The 18010-nt window shown below is 37.4% G+C and overlaps 1 protein-coding gene across 7 annotated transcripts in view; it reads right to left on the bottom strand.

Annotated features, from left to right (window-relative positions):
* ZNF438 (zinc finger protein 438) overlaps window positions 1–18010 on the bottom strand; it is a 51474-nt gene that overhangs the window by 21025 nt on the left and 12439 nt on the right. Inside the window, exon 4 of one of the 7 annotated variants that reach the window (XM_030970293.1) lies at window positions 15951–16081. The exons of 4 other annotated variants lie outside the window; for them this stretch is intronic. The gene's annotated coding sequence lies outside the window, so the exon portion shown is untranslated. Of the gene's footprint in view, window positions 1–5614; window positions 5629–15054; window positions 15086–15950; window positions 16082–18010 lie in introns of those variants that run through there. 2 more of the 7 variants (XM_030970299.1, XM_030970306.1) reach the window with 2 other exon arrangements.

The raw sequence follows: 18010 nt of genomic DNA, 5'->3' as shown, positions 1-18010 counted from the left end.
TTACATAAAGAACATGCCAGACATGCACTCAAGACACATCTTCTGAGCACATGAAGTACCAAAGATTAGTTTTGCTTAAATACAGAATACATAGGACAAATAGTGATGTAAATACCAAACAAAATAAGCCTTGAACATATTTCTTTACTATCATGCAATTGACTCTCAAAAAGTTCGGTGAGGTTCTGGAAGAAGATGGTTCTGTAGGTAGCAGTAAAGTAAAAAGAAAACTAAATTCCATTTTCAGGAAGCTCAGCATCAAAGCACAGAAGAACACTGAGCATGGCTGCTGTGAGGAGACCTCTCACACAGCAAACAGGTGAAGCTCTCTGGTACCTGCAGCTTCTGTTCTGAGCCATGGCTAACATGCAGCTCTGGTACATCAACCAGCACCTCCTGCCAGCGGCTTCCTGATGCACATCAGCAGATCCCCAACTGCCTCAGAGAGCCTCTGTCCGTGGTACTTGAGCAGCCAAGCCATGAGCTGTCAGGCCCAGCTCTCAAACACACACTGGCTCATCTAAATGCAGTTTGAGGTCATGGGAACATACACACAGCTCCCTCTGTACATCCAAGAATGGAACAGGCCACGTTGATGTAATTTTGGAATGGCGAGACACATCCAGAAATCAGTGTGGGTTTCCAACTTCTCTGTCACCCACATTGTAGGACATCCTTCTTTAAGGCCATATTGATCAATAACAGCTTTTCAGAGAATCAAAGTCTGAAGTTTTTCTCCACCCTTAGTATTTACAGGACTTCAAAACACCCTGAAACATATAAAGCAACACATATTCTTGCAAAAACAAATTGAGAAATTATATTCAAATAAAGCTTCTCAAAATGATTATTTTAAAGTCACTTTTTTTTTTTTTTTTTTGGTTTCCATGGTCTTTCCCTATGTATGGGAGCAATAAATAATGTTAAGAGGGTGCCTCATCCATAGTTACTATCTACTTTTAGAATAATAACAAACCAGACTTCAGGATACAGATCAACAATTCTTAAAATACTACGTGGAAATAGAAGCTCCAGACATATTTCCAATGTTCTTCCCAGACACACTCACAAACCCTAACACTACAACACAAAAGTGGATCATATAAATCCAAACATTTTCTAGAGGCATCTCTGATTTGAATTCAACTCTAACTGCAACAAGGTAATGGTATTAACCCAGAAAATCAGTGCTTATTTGACAGACATTGATCACCTACTCTTAATAATAATCATGATAATTTTAAGAGTATAATTTCTCCAATTAACATTGATAATTTCTTTTAGCAATTCATTATTGTTGTCATATGGAAGAACCTTTCACTACACTTTATATTTGGAGATATTTAATCAAGTAACCTCCCTTTTTGGAAAAACTGAAGACCTCAAGATTCTGAAATCAGGACAAACTCTTATATCTTCATTTTTTCTGTCCATCCTTATACATATTATATGTTAAAGCATGTTTTCTTTGACTACATATAGTTTACAAACAAACCATAAACATTGTGCATTGGTCCCATCTGTGTTTTACACTGTTTTCAAATACATCAATTGTGATTCTATCTTTTTGATCCTTCCTCTGACAGTTTTTGACACTTTTCTGCTAGGCTTTAATATGTTTAACAGATATTTATTAACTTCACACATTTTATGCAAGTCCTAAACAGAAAATTCAGTCTAACTAAAAAGTTCCATACAGTACATTGATTCAAACTTTTAGAATTTGAAGATTATAACCACAGAACTACTTATGCCTGCCTGAGCAGGTTTGGCAGCTTTTTTTCCCATTTCACTATAAATCTGGATTGGTATGACTACTTCCCATTAAAAAAAAAACAAAACCAAACATGTTGATGTTCAAAAAAAGCTACGCTTAGAACTAAAATTATTAATTAAATGTTGTACTTCTTTTACATTCTTATATCCAGAAAAATATTTAGGCTGGTCAGCAACTAGTAATTCAGTATGTCTTGATGTTTCCACTGAGTACTGGAGAGGCAAATGTTCTTTCACTCTTCCCTGGTTATATTTGAGTCCAATACTGCTCTTTCCAAATACATGAATTTCTATCTGCCAATATCATAAATTCTTCTCCACCTGAGAGCTCATCAAAATGATAAAGATTTTAAAAATTCTATGTAATCTTAAAATTTGTTTTGCTAGGCTTATAACTCTACCATAAGGCCCTAAATAAAATCATTCAAGTCACAGTGTTCCAGAACTCAAATTAGTTTTCTTGAAATCTGCTGCTGACTACTCAGAGATAAAAAGAAATCTATTATAAGAATTTCAAGTGAAGTGGAGTTGAAGCTGGACAGAATTAGAAAGTAAAATCTCTCTTAATGGCATAAAGTAACCTCTATCATGCCTGTACTATTCCTCAAGTTACCAGAGAATGAAAGGATAAATTTCATTATTCCTATGAGGCAAAAATAGCAAGCAAACTGGAAAAAAAATCCCATACTGTAACTCAGTCTTTAACAACCAAAGGAAGCAGAGCATATACGTGTAATAATTTCAAAGCAATTTTCACAGGAAGATACCCACAGGTCTTTTATATGAAACAGGTGTCCTGATAGACACACTGAATATGAATATCAGTTGAACCCAATTAACCTAATTCGATGCTTGTCCATACTAAGACATTTATCTTAGATGTTACACAAAATCCTTTAGGATATTACAGAGAAAGCGATAAATAGGCTGTAAAGGTTATGACATTAATTTTACTGTCATCCTCATGCTTTAAGCAGACATCAAAACTAAAAACCTTGTCCTCTGGGAAGGAAGAACTACCTGAAAGTAATTATAGGACTTATTATCATAACAGTATTAAACTAGACCACTATGACCCTAACCAAATTTATTTTTGGTACCTTTTGTTAAAAGAACAAAGCTTCTCAATGACGACTGCACCTTCTAATACAGTGTACATTAGTACAGGCACTAGAAGAAAGCATTAAATCAAATCTTGTAACTTCATATTAGGCTTAATTATGAATTTTAATTTAAAACTAAGCATGTAAAGTAATATTATGTAATTTAATTTCAGAAGGAAAGCATCCAGCTAAAAAGAAATATTAAATACTGAGTACAGTTTAGAAAGGACATTGTCCTGACAGAAGCCCACGAAATGCCCATTTGTATTTCAAAACCAATTTTATTCACTTCATTTTTCACACCTGTTCTTTCACATACCACGCCATCTTGTAAATGAGTGCCATGCAAACAGTATTTCCCATAATTTAGAAACTTTTCAACTGAAACCAAGTTCCCCAAAAAGGCTGAAAGTATTGAATCAGCACAGCTTCCAGGAAAGTTGGCAAAATCTATTGTTATATAAAGGCCAAGTTAGACTTGAAATAAAAGATTAGAACATTGAAGCTATGAAAAAACAGAGGAAGATAAAAATGACAGACACAATGACTGATTAGAGTATCACACAAAAGCATTTGTTCAAGCAAGTGTATTTGCCAAAAGCCTGCAGTGCTTGGCTACTTTATAAAAATCAAGCACAAGGCATTAAGCCAATTTGTTTAAAAATAAAATCCCCTCCAAAATCTTAAACCCCAATAACCAAGCTACAGCTGATTTGCATTTCTGAAAACCTGCAAAAATATTCTGCATTTTACTATTCCTATCTTCAGTCTCAAATGTCTGACTTAGTCCATGTTTTCTATTTTTCATATTTTTACATCAGGAGTTAATCCTGTTTCAGATCCTAGTCTTCCTATTCTATACCCAAAGAGATATGTACGTAGTCACAAACAACAGTGTGTGAAATTGCTCACTGCTTATGTTTCCATACTTAGATAATTCATCACGGAGAAATGCGTGTCCATGGCAGAATTCTTTTGGCTGAGCCCATTAGATGACTTCAGCAGAACCACAAAAAGAAAGAAAACAGTACAAACCTAGCAGAACCTAAAACCCAGGCTATTTTTAAACTTTTGGTCATCCTGTGAGATGGACCAGCCCGAGCGCATTTCCTGAACTTCAAGCCTTACATGCACTGAATGCCACAGTGGCAATCCTGGACAAAAATGCTTCCCTTCATACTCTGCTGGGTGATGTGGGGAATGGTTGGCTGGCAAGCCTACACTCTGCCCATCTGTCAGAGTGGAACTGTGCCTACACGACAGGTTCTATGCCACTTTCAGTAACATGTTGCTGAGAATAAAAAGCTTATTTATGAAACAACATAGGCGCAACATCAACGTTCAGCTTAAAATAGCAGGCAAATGAAAAATGATTGCTTTTCTTGAGGAGATAAGTCTTTTGAAATCAGCTTGGAGGTTTTTCACTTTTATGAATAAAGACTAGCACATACACTGCAAGAAATGAGGCTGTTCCACACATTTTCTACTATTGTAGACAAACTAGCATACAGTCTTGCTAATTATTATTTTAAAACTATAACTATCTCCAAAAAAGCAAATTCAAGGACCTGCAAAAAATTTATTAAAGTGAAATTTCTCAAAAAGACACTGGGAGTAGAAAAGGCTAAAGAAGGTGCAATGTTGAGTCTTCATTTCATGAAATGTATGTGTATTAAAATAAAGTGTACTGGAACAGTTTTTATGACTATAAACAACCCCAACTATTTTCCATTTAAGAAAACAACTCCATTCTGAAAAAAATCAAAAGAGCCTGGTCAATATTATGCCTAATATTAGCCAATTCACTGAATATCAAAAAATAGCATCTTTTTTTCCCCCAAATTTCCAATTTAAAAAGACAGATTGTCATATTATGTTTTCCTTAGTAAATCCCTTCTTGGTAGGAATGCTCTGAATGCCCCAAACTGGAGACCCATGCAAGTTCCATGTCCGGGTTAGACATCTTTGCTATTACCTTGTATTAAAAGGCCAAAGTTTCTGATTTAAAATACAATCTTGGTTTTTACTGGTGCGAACGTAACTGTGAAATGACGAATCAATACAAACTGATAGATTTTGTTCTTGACTCTTAGGACAGCTAAGAAAATAGTTCTGGAAAATACAAATTTCATTTTTATAGCATACTACATGAAATCTATGCTGTCCATAGTTCTTACAATTTAAATTCAAATTAACTTAGTATTTAAAACAAATCAAGAAACAGAAATGTGTACCATTCTTAGTGGGTAATGACTAATCTAGAATTCACTTTATGATTCAAACAGCACAGTTCCTTCTACTCCTGTTCCTCCCCACCACCACGTTATCCTGGTTCTTAATTAAGCACTCATTTATTGCTTGGGTCCAAAATGCTTAGAAGCTTTGCTGGGATTCTCGACAATGCAGTTTCCTAAGACACAATCTGTGTATCTTACACTTCTGTTAGCAGTATGTTATGTCATTCATAGGGGAATTGCTGCACATCACTATGGTTTTCAGTTTGCCATACCTAATTAAACTCTGAGACTTTTTGACTTTTGTTTGTAATTAATTACTGATTTGATCTGATAAGACCAGACTATATATTTTATCTCTCACTGTGTATCTGGTGCAGTGCATTAGCTTTCTTTTCAGATAAACAATATCACAAACACTAAAACAGTAATTTCATTGGAGTTACACTAAAACTTCACAGAACCAGACAAACATCTGTGGCTGTGTACACAGCTACTCACAAAATCATTCAGGTTGGCAGAAACTGCACAAGGTCATCCCGTCCAACTTCCCTGCTGAAAACAGGGTCAACACTGGCCTTACAGCTTTGTCTAGATGAGTCTTAAAAACATCAACAACCGCCTCTCAGAAATCAGATTGTATTTACTAACTGACAGCAAAGGGTAGCCTGAAAATGACAGCAAAATTTGGTCTATGTACATAGGACAGATTGTTCCATCAATTCCTATGGCAATGCTCTTACTATACTTCAGAATTACCTAAACCTCCCATGTTTATTATTTAGTTATGCTGATGGATTAAAGAGAACTTCAGATTGATTGGCAGAGAATAAAGACATTTTGTAATAAAATGCCATATATACTTTTTATTTACCTACTGAATAACCTGTTTTTATACTAGAGAAGTCCAGATTATTTCAAAGAGCAGAAGGAGGTTAACATACAAAGGTACCAACCAAAATAATTAAAGAGGACTACAGGAAAGATCAAAAAGACCCATTAGATGTATTTTACTTGGGGTTTTTTATCTTCCTTCACTTTAACATTTGAAGAAAAGCTATTACTAGCAGTGTTACAACTTCCAGCGAAAGCTTTAGGATTCTGTTCATTTTAGACTACAGAAAGAACAAAGTCTGCAAAGCTGAAAGGAGAGCAAGTTCTGTTTGATTTGATAGTCCTAACATATTTTAGAGCTACTTGATACTTCAAAACATAACCACATGTACAAAAAAATTATTTGAATGTGTCAGATAACACAGGCCTAAAAATTCCACTAATAATCAGAGGATTAAGAGCTACATTCATCTGCACAATTTTGACTGATTGAAGTTTGAAATGTCATACTGAATTCTTCACAGAATCACAGATGGCCCTGAAGTTTCGTAGAGACTAAACAAAAAATAGTCAATCACTTCTTCTGACTAAAGTATTTTGGGTTACTTCAACACTAATCTGCATCTCTCTGAGAAAACTTCCTGTGTCATTCAAGAAGGATTTTCTACAGAGTTTCATTATTTTCATATAATCTGGGTATGTTGTTAATGTTCTACTTAGAAGAAAAACCAACAGCTGACAAAAAGTAAAAGAAACACTTCAGGCTTTGCAAGGTGAATTGCTTTTGCAATTCTGACTAAAATAATGGAATTTTTTCTGATTTTACAGCTGCAAACTTCAACACAGTACTCAATTTTGCCATGGTACCAAATAAGAGCATCATCTACCGTTCTTTCTATAAGAATTTCCATTGTAAGTTTCTTAAAAGGTCAAGAAAGCTACATTGTGATACTTATAAAGTTTGTGCAGCAATATCCTCTATACTACATAAAATGCAGTGTGTTTTTTAAGTTCAATATACCGTATTCACAAACCCAAGCAAAACAAGCATTCAAGAAGTAACAAATAAAAAAAAATAAAAATAAAAAATTAAAAAAACATCCATTTACTATGACTGTGCCAAATCAAGCAAGAAATTACCTATGCCAAGATGGGATGTACTTCCAAGAAGTTAAAATTCAAACTGCCTACCAATTGATGACTTTCTGTTTAAATTCCCTCTCAAAAGGGCTCACCTCTAAGACGCATTCAAACTCCTAAGGCAGGAGTTAAAGAAACAAAGAACAGGAAAATGGTATTAGCATCAAAAAAACCTAACACTATCACATGCTTAAGACCAATAAAGCAAACTAAATTCTAAGGCCTAACAAACAAAAAAAGCTCTTAATTTGAATTACACACTGATTCTTTAGTGACTTATGTTGAAGGAAGAAGTCTGTTTTCTTCAGCTAACTCAAATGCAACTTTTAAATTCTACTGAAGAAGCAGAATTCATTTCAGCACGTGTAACTGTTGTGAGGCACAACTGGTCCTTGCAGATAGCCCTGTAGTAAAAAACATTCCAGGTAAGGAATCAGATGTTGTACTAAGAACTGGTTCAACTGTTTTGGTGCTACTCTGATTCTGCCCCCAAACTCTGCCTGTAATACTGCTAACCCAGACTGTTTCAGGGCTAAGGATGAGTTTTTTCTGGATAACTGAGTGTTCAGTATACTTCAAGAACACATATGCTTTTAAAACTAGGGGTGCAAATACAACAGTTGGATTCTTTTTAACAATACCCAACACTAAAAACATTGCTCAACTGTGAGTTGTATCTTATGTTTCCCAAACACTATCCTACTCACCAGAAAGGAATATGTGCTTAACAGGTCATATCTAAAAATCCTGTAGAAATCTAATGACTAGGATAAGCAACTTCCATCTTAAGCAGCTTCCACCTTTACTGCCTCCCAAGCATATAATAAACTGTTCTGCATTAGAAGAATCATCAAATAGTAAGCTGACAAATTAGAACATAATCTCATTGAATCACCCTCATAAAACCCAGAGTTCCAAATTTAGTGCAAAAATTAAAAGGTCACATTTTATATAAGTTCTGTCACAGTAGGTGCCTTAAGCGTTAAAGAATATTGTGTAAATTTTATACTTGTAGATAAAAAGAATTCCCAACATGCAACCAATGCACTCAAAATTATCTTGCATAATTAAGGGCAGTTCAACTTCCACAGCTGAAGATGTGAACTACAGCTCTGGAACCCTCATGAGAGCAGCAGCCAGGGAAGTGACGGCCCAGCTGAGAGCTGAGCACAGGCAGCAGAGGCAGCATCTGCCCTCCCTGCTGCTGCTGTGCCCAGGCTAATTCATACAGACCCCAGCAGAGAGGTTCAGCTGCTCACCCACATTCTATGCTTGGTCACATCCCTCTCATTCTCTGGGAAAGGACTGTCACCACTTTGATGGATTCTCCTGCATGGAATGTCCCAGTTCCCTGACTGGGAGCTCCCAGCACTCTGACCCAACTGACAAAGCAACTGCTGAGCTGAAGTAACTAATGTGTCATGTACTTTAAGAACAATCAGAACATAATAGACTGTATTTTCTAGTCAATCTGGTATACATACATTTTTTAATACAAATAGTAGAATTTAAATAGACACAAATATTCCAGATGTAGCTAGTTTTGGTAACATGCTTTATTGACTAGCATCAAGGAGCACACAAAATATCAGCTGTTGTTCAAAACTGGTACACCATTCCTAGAAAATATACAGGACAACATATTCTGTAATTTATTTAAATGATTCTCTTTCTTGCAATCTATTATTCTCTATCAGCACTGTGCTACTGATGAACCATACTTACTAAAAAAACTTTCATACTGTTAAAAATACAAAAAAGAATAAATCTAAATCCAACTGTCCTAGTTTACTGCCTTCACTCACTTAGCTTGTGCTGTTCTCATTGTGCAAATAGTCCTTGCCAAAATAATTCTCGTTTTTGTATCCACCACCCTGTTTGTTGTCTGAAAAACGTTAAAGGCACAGAGCTTCAAAGACTATCAGACATTTTTAATGAAGTGTCCTTAAAACATGTTCACGGAGAAAAAATGTGAAATAAACATGTCAAAATTATTCCTGGATGCTGTCCAGCAACCAGCTGTGGCGTGCAGTCTGTGCTAACCCTGGGAACATTCTTCTTTCTCTATGGGCCTCCAGCTTTGTCTTCTGTTCCTACGGATATTTGTATTCCAAATGCATTCAGTTAAATCTCAAACTAAGCAAGACCAAACTGAATTAGTACTTCAAGAGGAAAACAATTAAGCATGACCAAGCTTTTAAAGCAGCTATGTTTTTTTGGTTTAACACACAGTACCTTTTCATTAATTTACCATAAAAGCCATGCTGTGGGACACCTACACTGCTTGAGTCATGTCAAACCTTCAAATTCTAACACTGAAGTTCTGCTCACTTAGGGCAATTAAATAACCAAACATAGATTTTTTTGAATAGCAGCACTAATTCCTACTTTATGTCCAAATCCAAACTTTGCTAGTCATGCTCAGTGTCTGCAGATTACAGCAGAGTACTAATTATTTAAGACACTACTCAAGCATGCACATAGAGAGTGAAAAAAAGGCAAAGGTCACAAAAGAAAGGCTAAGGAAAAAGTGGGCCTAATGCTTAGCAGAGAAGGTGAATGAAGCCATGGAACAGGCTGAGGCACTGATATAACATTACCAAGAGCAGATAAGGGGGCAGTCATACAAATTCACAGGATCAGAAGGATGGATTCAGTAGTGCTGAGAGAGCTGATCAGTGTCACCACAAGGATGCACTCTATCATCTTTCAAAAGTAATGAAGGCATCAAGGGAGATTCCCAAAGACTGTTAAAAGGCACATAGCCATCTTCAAGAAAGGCAAGAGAGAGGATCTGAGGAACTACAGGCCAGTCAGTCTAATATCAGTTTACAGAAAGAGTAACTCCACACAGCAGTACAATGTAGGTCTGACTTGCCCATTTTCATCAGCATTAATTATGCAATTCTCCTTTAAATCTTCACTGACAGCATACTACTATCGGCCTTTTCAAGGTGCACTTATTATACTTTCTAAATTTGGGCACATTAGTTCCCCTTCACCTCCAGCCTTCTAAAATTTCTCCACTGTTCCATGATTTGTTAAAACTCAAAATGAATAATTCATACAGCTTCTAAGCTTTTTTTCTTTTTTAGTATCTGTAGGTGTCAGTGCAGCAGATTTAAAAACATTCAACATTAATAGTTGCTGGTACAGTGATAATACATTCTTCCCATCACTAATGATGGAGGTGGTGAGATGTAAAGGCATCATCCAGCCTCTTTCTGAATACAGAACAAAATATTTATTGAATATTTATGCCTTTCTCTGCACAGCAGAATTTATCATCCTTGCCCAGTATTGGACTTCTATCACTACTAAGCTTCAGTACCCTCCAAGAACATCCTCTATATTTAAAGAACTCCATTGTGCTCTACTGCCCACAGATTTTTATTAATAACTTTACCTCCTTAATCTCCTGTCTCCAACCCATACAGTGCTTGCCATCATCAGCTCCCCATTCTTTAAAACTGTATTGCTTCACTCCCTTCCTTACCTTGTTTCAACCAAACAAATCATGTTTCCTAAGAGAAGAATTGTTCTGGAGTAACTAAATGAACAAGTAGGTGTCATGCAAGTCACATTTTTATGCTCAAATACTCCTTGTTTTTTTTAGGTCTGCTCTTCTTTTAAGGATTAAAGCTGGAGGTATGTGCATGCAGAACTTGTTCTTGGCTGCCAACCTGCAAAATTAGATCACAGCTCCTAACACACCTGCTCTATTTATTCTACATGCCTCAGAAAGAAAAACCTGTACAGAAGACAACAGAGTGGCTTTTATTTGTTTGAAAATTGTCAGATAGATGTAAAGAATTATTTTCAAAGCTTCAAAAATTGATTAGCAGCCAAGTGATTTATCAGTATAAGCTCCCAATACCCGCAATAGGCTGAATTCTCATAATTTTTCTTTACTGAATACAGAATGACTTTTAAGAAACTGCTCATCTTTCTAGGATCTGAATTACATTAAAAAGTCTCCAATATATTTTTTCAGATAAAAAACACTGACACAGTACTACTCTACTTGTCTTCTGCATGGTGAGAACTGTTCAAGCAGGCAACAGAACCACAGAAAGTCTGTAAGGTTTTGCTGTGACATTTCATTTTTAGAGGTTCTCTAGTGAACACTCATTAAACATGTTTTAACATACAAATTATTTCAGTCAGCTATAGTTTTCTTTACACAGCTGTGATTTGGTTTTTTAATCTATCATTTTGCTTTATCTCAAAAACTTGCACTAAATAGCAAAATATACAAGCCAGGACACAGAACATGGTATCTTTTAAGATTTAGAAAAGGGTTTTAATATGGAAAGAACATTACCAAATGTATTTCTGTAAAAACAAAAATCAATGCTTCGCTTGCAGCGAGGCAGAGAACCCTGCATATTATTTCTACCACATTCACTTCTGCTCTTCAAAGTCATTCACCTTTCACTAGTGGTGAAATAATGTAAGATCTTTGTTGTAAACTTTGTAGTTTTGAGATGTGCGCTGGGTGCATGCCAACAATCTGCATCGTCCTCTGTATCAAACATTGATTCATCCAGCTCAACTACTTCTTTTTAGGGCATGGGAAGGGAGGAGGGGAGATTAAAAATAATGGTGATAAGTGCCAAAGACATTTTGCACTTTTCTTCTAAGCCATTTCTGATCTGTGTGAATTCACTTGCTGCATGCAGGCCTCATGGCCCATACCATGTAAATGTCAATGATCATGCCACAAGTCAGAACTGAATTAACCTTAAAAATGAAACACAAAATTGCAGTGACAAAGAGCTCCCTTCAAAGCCACAGTCCTGTGATGAATCTAAACAAGTAAGTATTTCCATTGATGACAGTTACCTTCAGAGATAAATAAGTACATATTTTTTCAGGATTGCTGACTATATACATATTTAATTTGCAAGTATTTTAAAACTGTTGACTGCAATAGCTGTAGCACCTACAGTATTCAAGTACCACAAAAATTCACAGACTGGAAGCCAAATTCATTTTATACAGATGTAAGAATTGAGCTTAAGTTTCTGAAATGTGAAGTTTTGGATGGGAATTTTAGAAGACGCCTCCAATAAGTAAAAAATTTAGACAATATACATACATTTACCAGATGACAAAACATGAAAATTACTTCAAGCATGAGAGCAGAGGACAAGAACAGAACTCTTTCTCCACAGGAGAAACAAGTGTATAATAAGGATACAGTGTATTGTTTCCTAACATCTTTCAAATTGCTAAATGCCTTGTAAGGTTCTCTGTTTTCCTGACTGTTAATCTAGAACCATAAAATTAAAAATACTTAAAAAAACAGAATCACAGAATAAGCCCCTGCGTTGGAAGGGACCCACAATGAGCATGGAGTCCAACTCCTGACCCTGCACAGCACCATCCCCAGGAGTCACACCATGTGCCTGAGAGCATTGCACAAACACTTCTTGAATTCCATTGGGCTTGGTGCTGTGACCACTGCCCTGGGGAGCCCGTCCCAGGGACCAACCACCCTTGGGTGAAGAACCTTTTCTGGATATCCAACCTAAACCTCCCCTGACACAACTTCAGACCATTTCCTCGTGTCCTGTCACTGGTCACCAGAGAAGAGATCAGTGCCTGTCCCTCCTCTTGCCCTCACCAGACTGCAGTGAGGTCTCCCCTCAGTCTCGTCTCGCCCAGGCTGAACAGACCAAGTGATCTTAGCTGCTCCTCACACGGCTTCCCCTCAAGGCCCTGCACCATCTTTGTGGCTCTCCTTTTTATGCTTTCTAACAGTTTTGTATCTTTCCTATACTGTGGCACCCAGAACTGCTCCCAGCACTCGAGGTGAGGCTGCCCCAGAGCAGAGAAGGACAATGCCCTCCCTTGCCCTGCCGGCCATGCTGTGGCTGATGCCCCCCAGGACAGGGTTGGCCCTCCTGGCTGCCAGGGCACTGCTGGCTCAGGTTCAATTTGCCATGGACCAGGACCCCCAGGTCCCTTTCTGTGGCACAGCTCTCCAGCCTCTCACTGCCCAGTCTCTACATCAGGGTTGCCCCATCCCAGGAACAGAATCCAGCACTTTGCCTGTTGAACTTCATGTGGCTGGTGGTTGCCCAGACCTCTAATCTCTCAAGATCTCTCTGCAGGGCCTCCCAGAGGTGCATCAGGCACAGTATGGCCAGCCAGGCAAGGGAGGGGATTGTCCCGCTCTGCTCTGCACGGGCACAGCCTGTCCTTGAGGCCTCTGTGCAGTTCTGGGCACCCCAATATAAGAAAGACAAAGTTGTTAGAAAGTGTAAAGAAGAGAGCCACCAAAATGGTGCGGGGCTTTGAGGGGAAGCCGTGCCAGGAGCGGCTGAGGTCACTTGGTCTGGAGGAGACTGAAGGGAGACCTCATTGCAGTCTACAGTTTCCTCACGAAGGTAAGAGGAGGGACAGGCATTGATCTCTCTCTCTGGTGGCCAGTGACAGGACCTCAGGGAATGGCCTGAAGCTGTGCCATGGAAGGTTTAGGCTAAATATTAGTTAAGGTTCCTCACCCAGATGGTGGTTGGGCACTGGAACAGGCTCCCCAGGGAAATATTCACAGCACTGAGTCTGACAGAGGTCAAGAAGTGTTGGGACAATGCTCTCAGGCACAGGGTGTGACTCTTGGGGCTGCCCTGTGAAGGCCCGGGAGCCGGACTTTGACGATCCTTGTGGGAGTCTCCCAACTCAGGATATTCTGTGATTCTTTCTATGCACCAATGGCAAACAACATAATTCATCGACATTTTAGCAGTCCTTAAGACTATCATATAGAGTTCAAGTCAAGAAAGCCATGGAGATAAATGTGCCCTTAAAAATCCAGTCAAGAGGAGCTCTGTGACTAAACAGCTTGTGAACACTGAAAGTGAGAAATCACTGCATTTGAAAACAAAGCACCTTCAGTTCTACCAAACGTGCTGTTACACCGGATGTGTGTTAAATTTGTTTACATGCTACTTTTTATAGCCAGTTCCAAACTGAGGCACTTAATCTATCCTTAGGTAAGTAAAATGAATTAATTACGATCAAATCCTAGACACATTTATGCATTTTGTCACAACAGTAATTTACATGTCCTCCCTAAGAGAGAACAACTCTGAATATAAAAATACATTTGACTACATTGTCTGAAAGCTTAAAAGCTCCCCTAATTCAAATCATTCCTTATTTCTACAGCAGTTTGTTAAAACCAGAGTTTCTTTCTCTGCTCTAAATACACTTAAGGTTAGGTCCAATTCTTCCCTGCAACACAGCTATATGCATCACCCTGCCTCTAGTACATTACAGACATGGAAGTCCACAAGAGTTTTATATTAAATCACTAGATCAACATGGACACACAAACAGAGGATAAACAGAACCGGCTTATATCCTGTAACATGACTGCAATACAAAAAGCAAGAGGCAATTCACATAGACTCTAAAACCACAAATTTTTCAAGGCAGAAAATTCATTACCACTCAGGGTACTTTCCACCACAAAGGTGAAATTCATAATAGAGTCTGGTTGGTTACATTCTAACTATTCTACAAAACAAATTCAAAACAGGTTACCTTTAATTACAAAATAGCAAGTAATTCTTCTCTGCCTTCTAAGCAGAAGCCAAATTAAACAGGTAAAGTGAACGGCAAGATGAACTATACATCCTGTGAGATGGAAAACAGGCCTCAGGAGGGTTTGCCTCTCAACTAACTCTAAATTCATCAGTGTTTTCATAATTTATAGTCAAAAGCGAGCTGTTTTGGAAAAAAAAAAGCTTTAAGCAAAGTATTACCCTGCTGCACAGCAGCTTATCATGCTTGCAATATGTTGAACACATACTTAAGAGGATATGCAAAGGTAAACCCACTTCATACAAAGTGTTCTAACAAATCTCAAGTATCTGAAGATGACAAGCAGGCCACAATTAAATGACTTTATAACTGGAAATTACAAGCAGTTTCCTTTTATGACCAGTTATACTCACCTAGTGCTTCATGGCTTTTTTCACATAATTACTGTACAAATACTTTATGCCAGGACTGGATTTCTCTGTGTTGAATAATACCCCATAAGAACATTGGGTTCAACAACAAAAACAGACAGATCTGACAGCCATGTTCCCAGTTACATGATGGACTGTGCAATTAAGAATTGGGAAGCATACTGACTGCATTCCGATTGCAACTAAGGCGTCAAATTTAAGACTTCCTGAAAAGATTAAAGACATTTTCATTAAAATATATTCTTCTTATAATTCACTAGCATTGCTGCACAGTCACCAACACACATGCCAACTGTTTTAATTTCTATTTATATAGTAAAGGACAGTCATTGGACTGCATGAGAATTAAATTAGGAAAAGGGCTCAAACTGATACAATTTATTACCTACAAAGCATTTTCTTCCAGGTATGATCATATAATCCCACTGAGCTCACAGTTACACATTCACAAGACTTCAGTCAGTCAGTTACTGGGAACACTTATGAGTATCTGTGCTGCAAGTACAATAATACAGCTAAACAGAATTACCTGCAGCCTGAGAATTTCACAAAGCAGCCAATTAAGTTAGCAAGACTACGATTATGACAGAAAAGTTACCTGTAACAGAATAATAAGATAATGAGATTGCTCTTAACTGAAGTATCAAAATTCAGGCCACTTCTTGAACCAATAGAGCATAGAACCTCCAACTACTTTCTCTGACATTGTTAGTAAAAAAAAAACAACAAAAAAAACCCAACCCAACATTCACTAGTGTCAATGTATCAGCACATTACAACTCCTCACACCCTAAAAAAACCCTGCCATCACAACCTTTCATCTTTCTTGGCACTGTGAGAAAACAGCATAAAGGTCATGGAAAACAAACTTCACTCACATTCTTACAGGTGTCTCCTCCACATTAAAGCTGAAGAGCAGCACAGAAAACCTTTTGGTGCCTTTGCAGAACAGAACACTTCAGTTCCCACACCTCTGAAGTCAACATTTTTCAGTAGTATACAGTCACTTCTATTTAAAAACAAAATAATACCTTGGGTTTACTGTTTATATACTAAAATTGAAAATCAGAAGAAACACAGGCTAACTGAACTATGTAAGAAAGACAGAACTGAGTAAGATTCTGGGTTTTTTTCTTTTCTTTTTTTTTAGTATGCTGCTACTGCAAAGAATTCAAAAGAAAAGATTCCTGAAGGCTCAGCTAAGTAGTTCTACATTCAAACAAGCTTAAAAAGATTTGCCAATTATACGGTCAAAAGTAAGAAGCTACAGTCAAAATCTGTCTTTTTTATATCATAACCTATTTTCCAAATGTATTAAGAAAAAATAATCTTCAATGTGAACTCGGAGTCATTCAACCAAGATTCAGCAAATTCTTAACCCACACACTTGATTTGTGATGTATTTTGGCTGCTAAGTCTGATTCTAAAAGAGTGATGTGCTACCTTATTATTATTTTTTAAAAGATTTCTCTTGGGATTGCACAGCAAAGGAATGAGTATGCAGCCTATCTTACACAGGAAGGAGAGATTTTTATCCTCAAAAACAGGAGGTTCACCCACATGATCACCTGGGACAAACTTGGCCAGTGCAAGCAGGCTAGAAGGTTATAGGAGCCTGGGAATGTTTAACATCAAGAAAGTAATTACAGCCCAGCAAGATCAGAAGGAATTACACAGGAAATGTGAACAGTAACCCTTTCCTGCCAAAAAAAATCATGAAAAAGTGAGCGCTCAGCTGCCAGACTATAAGGCTGCACAAACCAATTGCAAAATGCAGGAATGGAAAAAACACTATATATTACTAGGCTATAAATTCCCAATGATGTGATAAAGCTACACCTCCATGAAAAGAACAAAACCCCTGGTCTTTCTTCTTGCCATGTATATGCAGTATAATTAAAGCCCAGAAGAAACATGAAAACATTGCAAACAACACACAAGAATGGTCAGTTGTCTCTTCTGGAATTTTCTTTTAAATTTATGCTGACCAAACAGTGTTCCCTCTAGAAGATGGTCAAATATCTTGTTCTTATTTAGTCAAGAAAATCTCTGCCCAAAATATGTAGGGCATTATTCAAGCAATAATGTAACTCTCTCACTTACCTGTTCCATAAAAATTCATCTCCCAAATTCTGAAATAAACCCCATAACTCAGCAGAATGGGCTCCAAGTACTCCATGTATTTGCTGTGAAACAATTTCTATTATCTAGGGACATGGGGGAATTTGAGTGACCTGATTGTAGTTCAGTCTAGTTAGAAAGCCTTCAAGTGTGATATCAGAAAGTGAACAGTGATCACACGCCTGTTCTTCACACTGAGTTGGGATCCATTTTAGTGAGAGATTTTTTCCTAAGCTACTCAATAAGGAACATAGCATTCCTTCAAATCTACCAAGACCTAATGCTGTACATAACCCCAGTCAGATAAGAGGTGAGCAATAAAGCAACCAAGCACTACTGGTTTTATTAATTTATTGATTAAAATTACCATAAACATATCCTCATTAAACAAAAATATGCTCCCCTAAAATGAGTCCTAGTGTATCTGTTCTACTGAAAAATGAGATTAAAAGATACTTTCACAATAAAAAAAAAATCTGTGAATTACACTTATTTAAGCCACACACTTTAAAATTACAAATCAGAACAGTATCATGACACATTGCAGTGCCAAAACTAGTGTATCACTTCAGCTTTTCTTCCAACCTTGTGACTCAGGTGCTCCCCTCTACCCTCCTTTACTACCAAAGCCTTTCTTTTCTCATCTCTTCTGTTGGATTATGTTTTTTTTCCTTTTCCCTGCCTTCACATCTAAGGTGAGTGGGATTTTGCCATCACTAAAGCCACACGCACAACCAATTCCTGCACGGCTGAAGTCTACTCAGCTACCTGCTCAGTGGAATCTCTAAATAAATAAAATCAAGGGGCAAAAAAATAA

The sequence above is a fragment of the Camarhynchus parvulus genome, chromosome 2, assembly GCF_901933205.1.
Source record: "Camarhynchus parvulus chromosome 2, STF_HiC, whole genome shotgun sequence".
NCBI classification, from domain to species: domain Eukaryota; kingdom Metazoa; phylum Chordata; class Aves; order Passeriformes; family Thraupidae; genus Camarhynchus; species Camarhynchus parvulus.
Note: the sequence above shows the minus strand (reverse complement) of the source record. Positions and strands in the feature narration are given on the sequence as shown.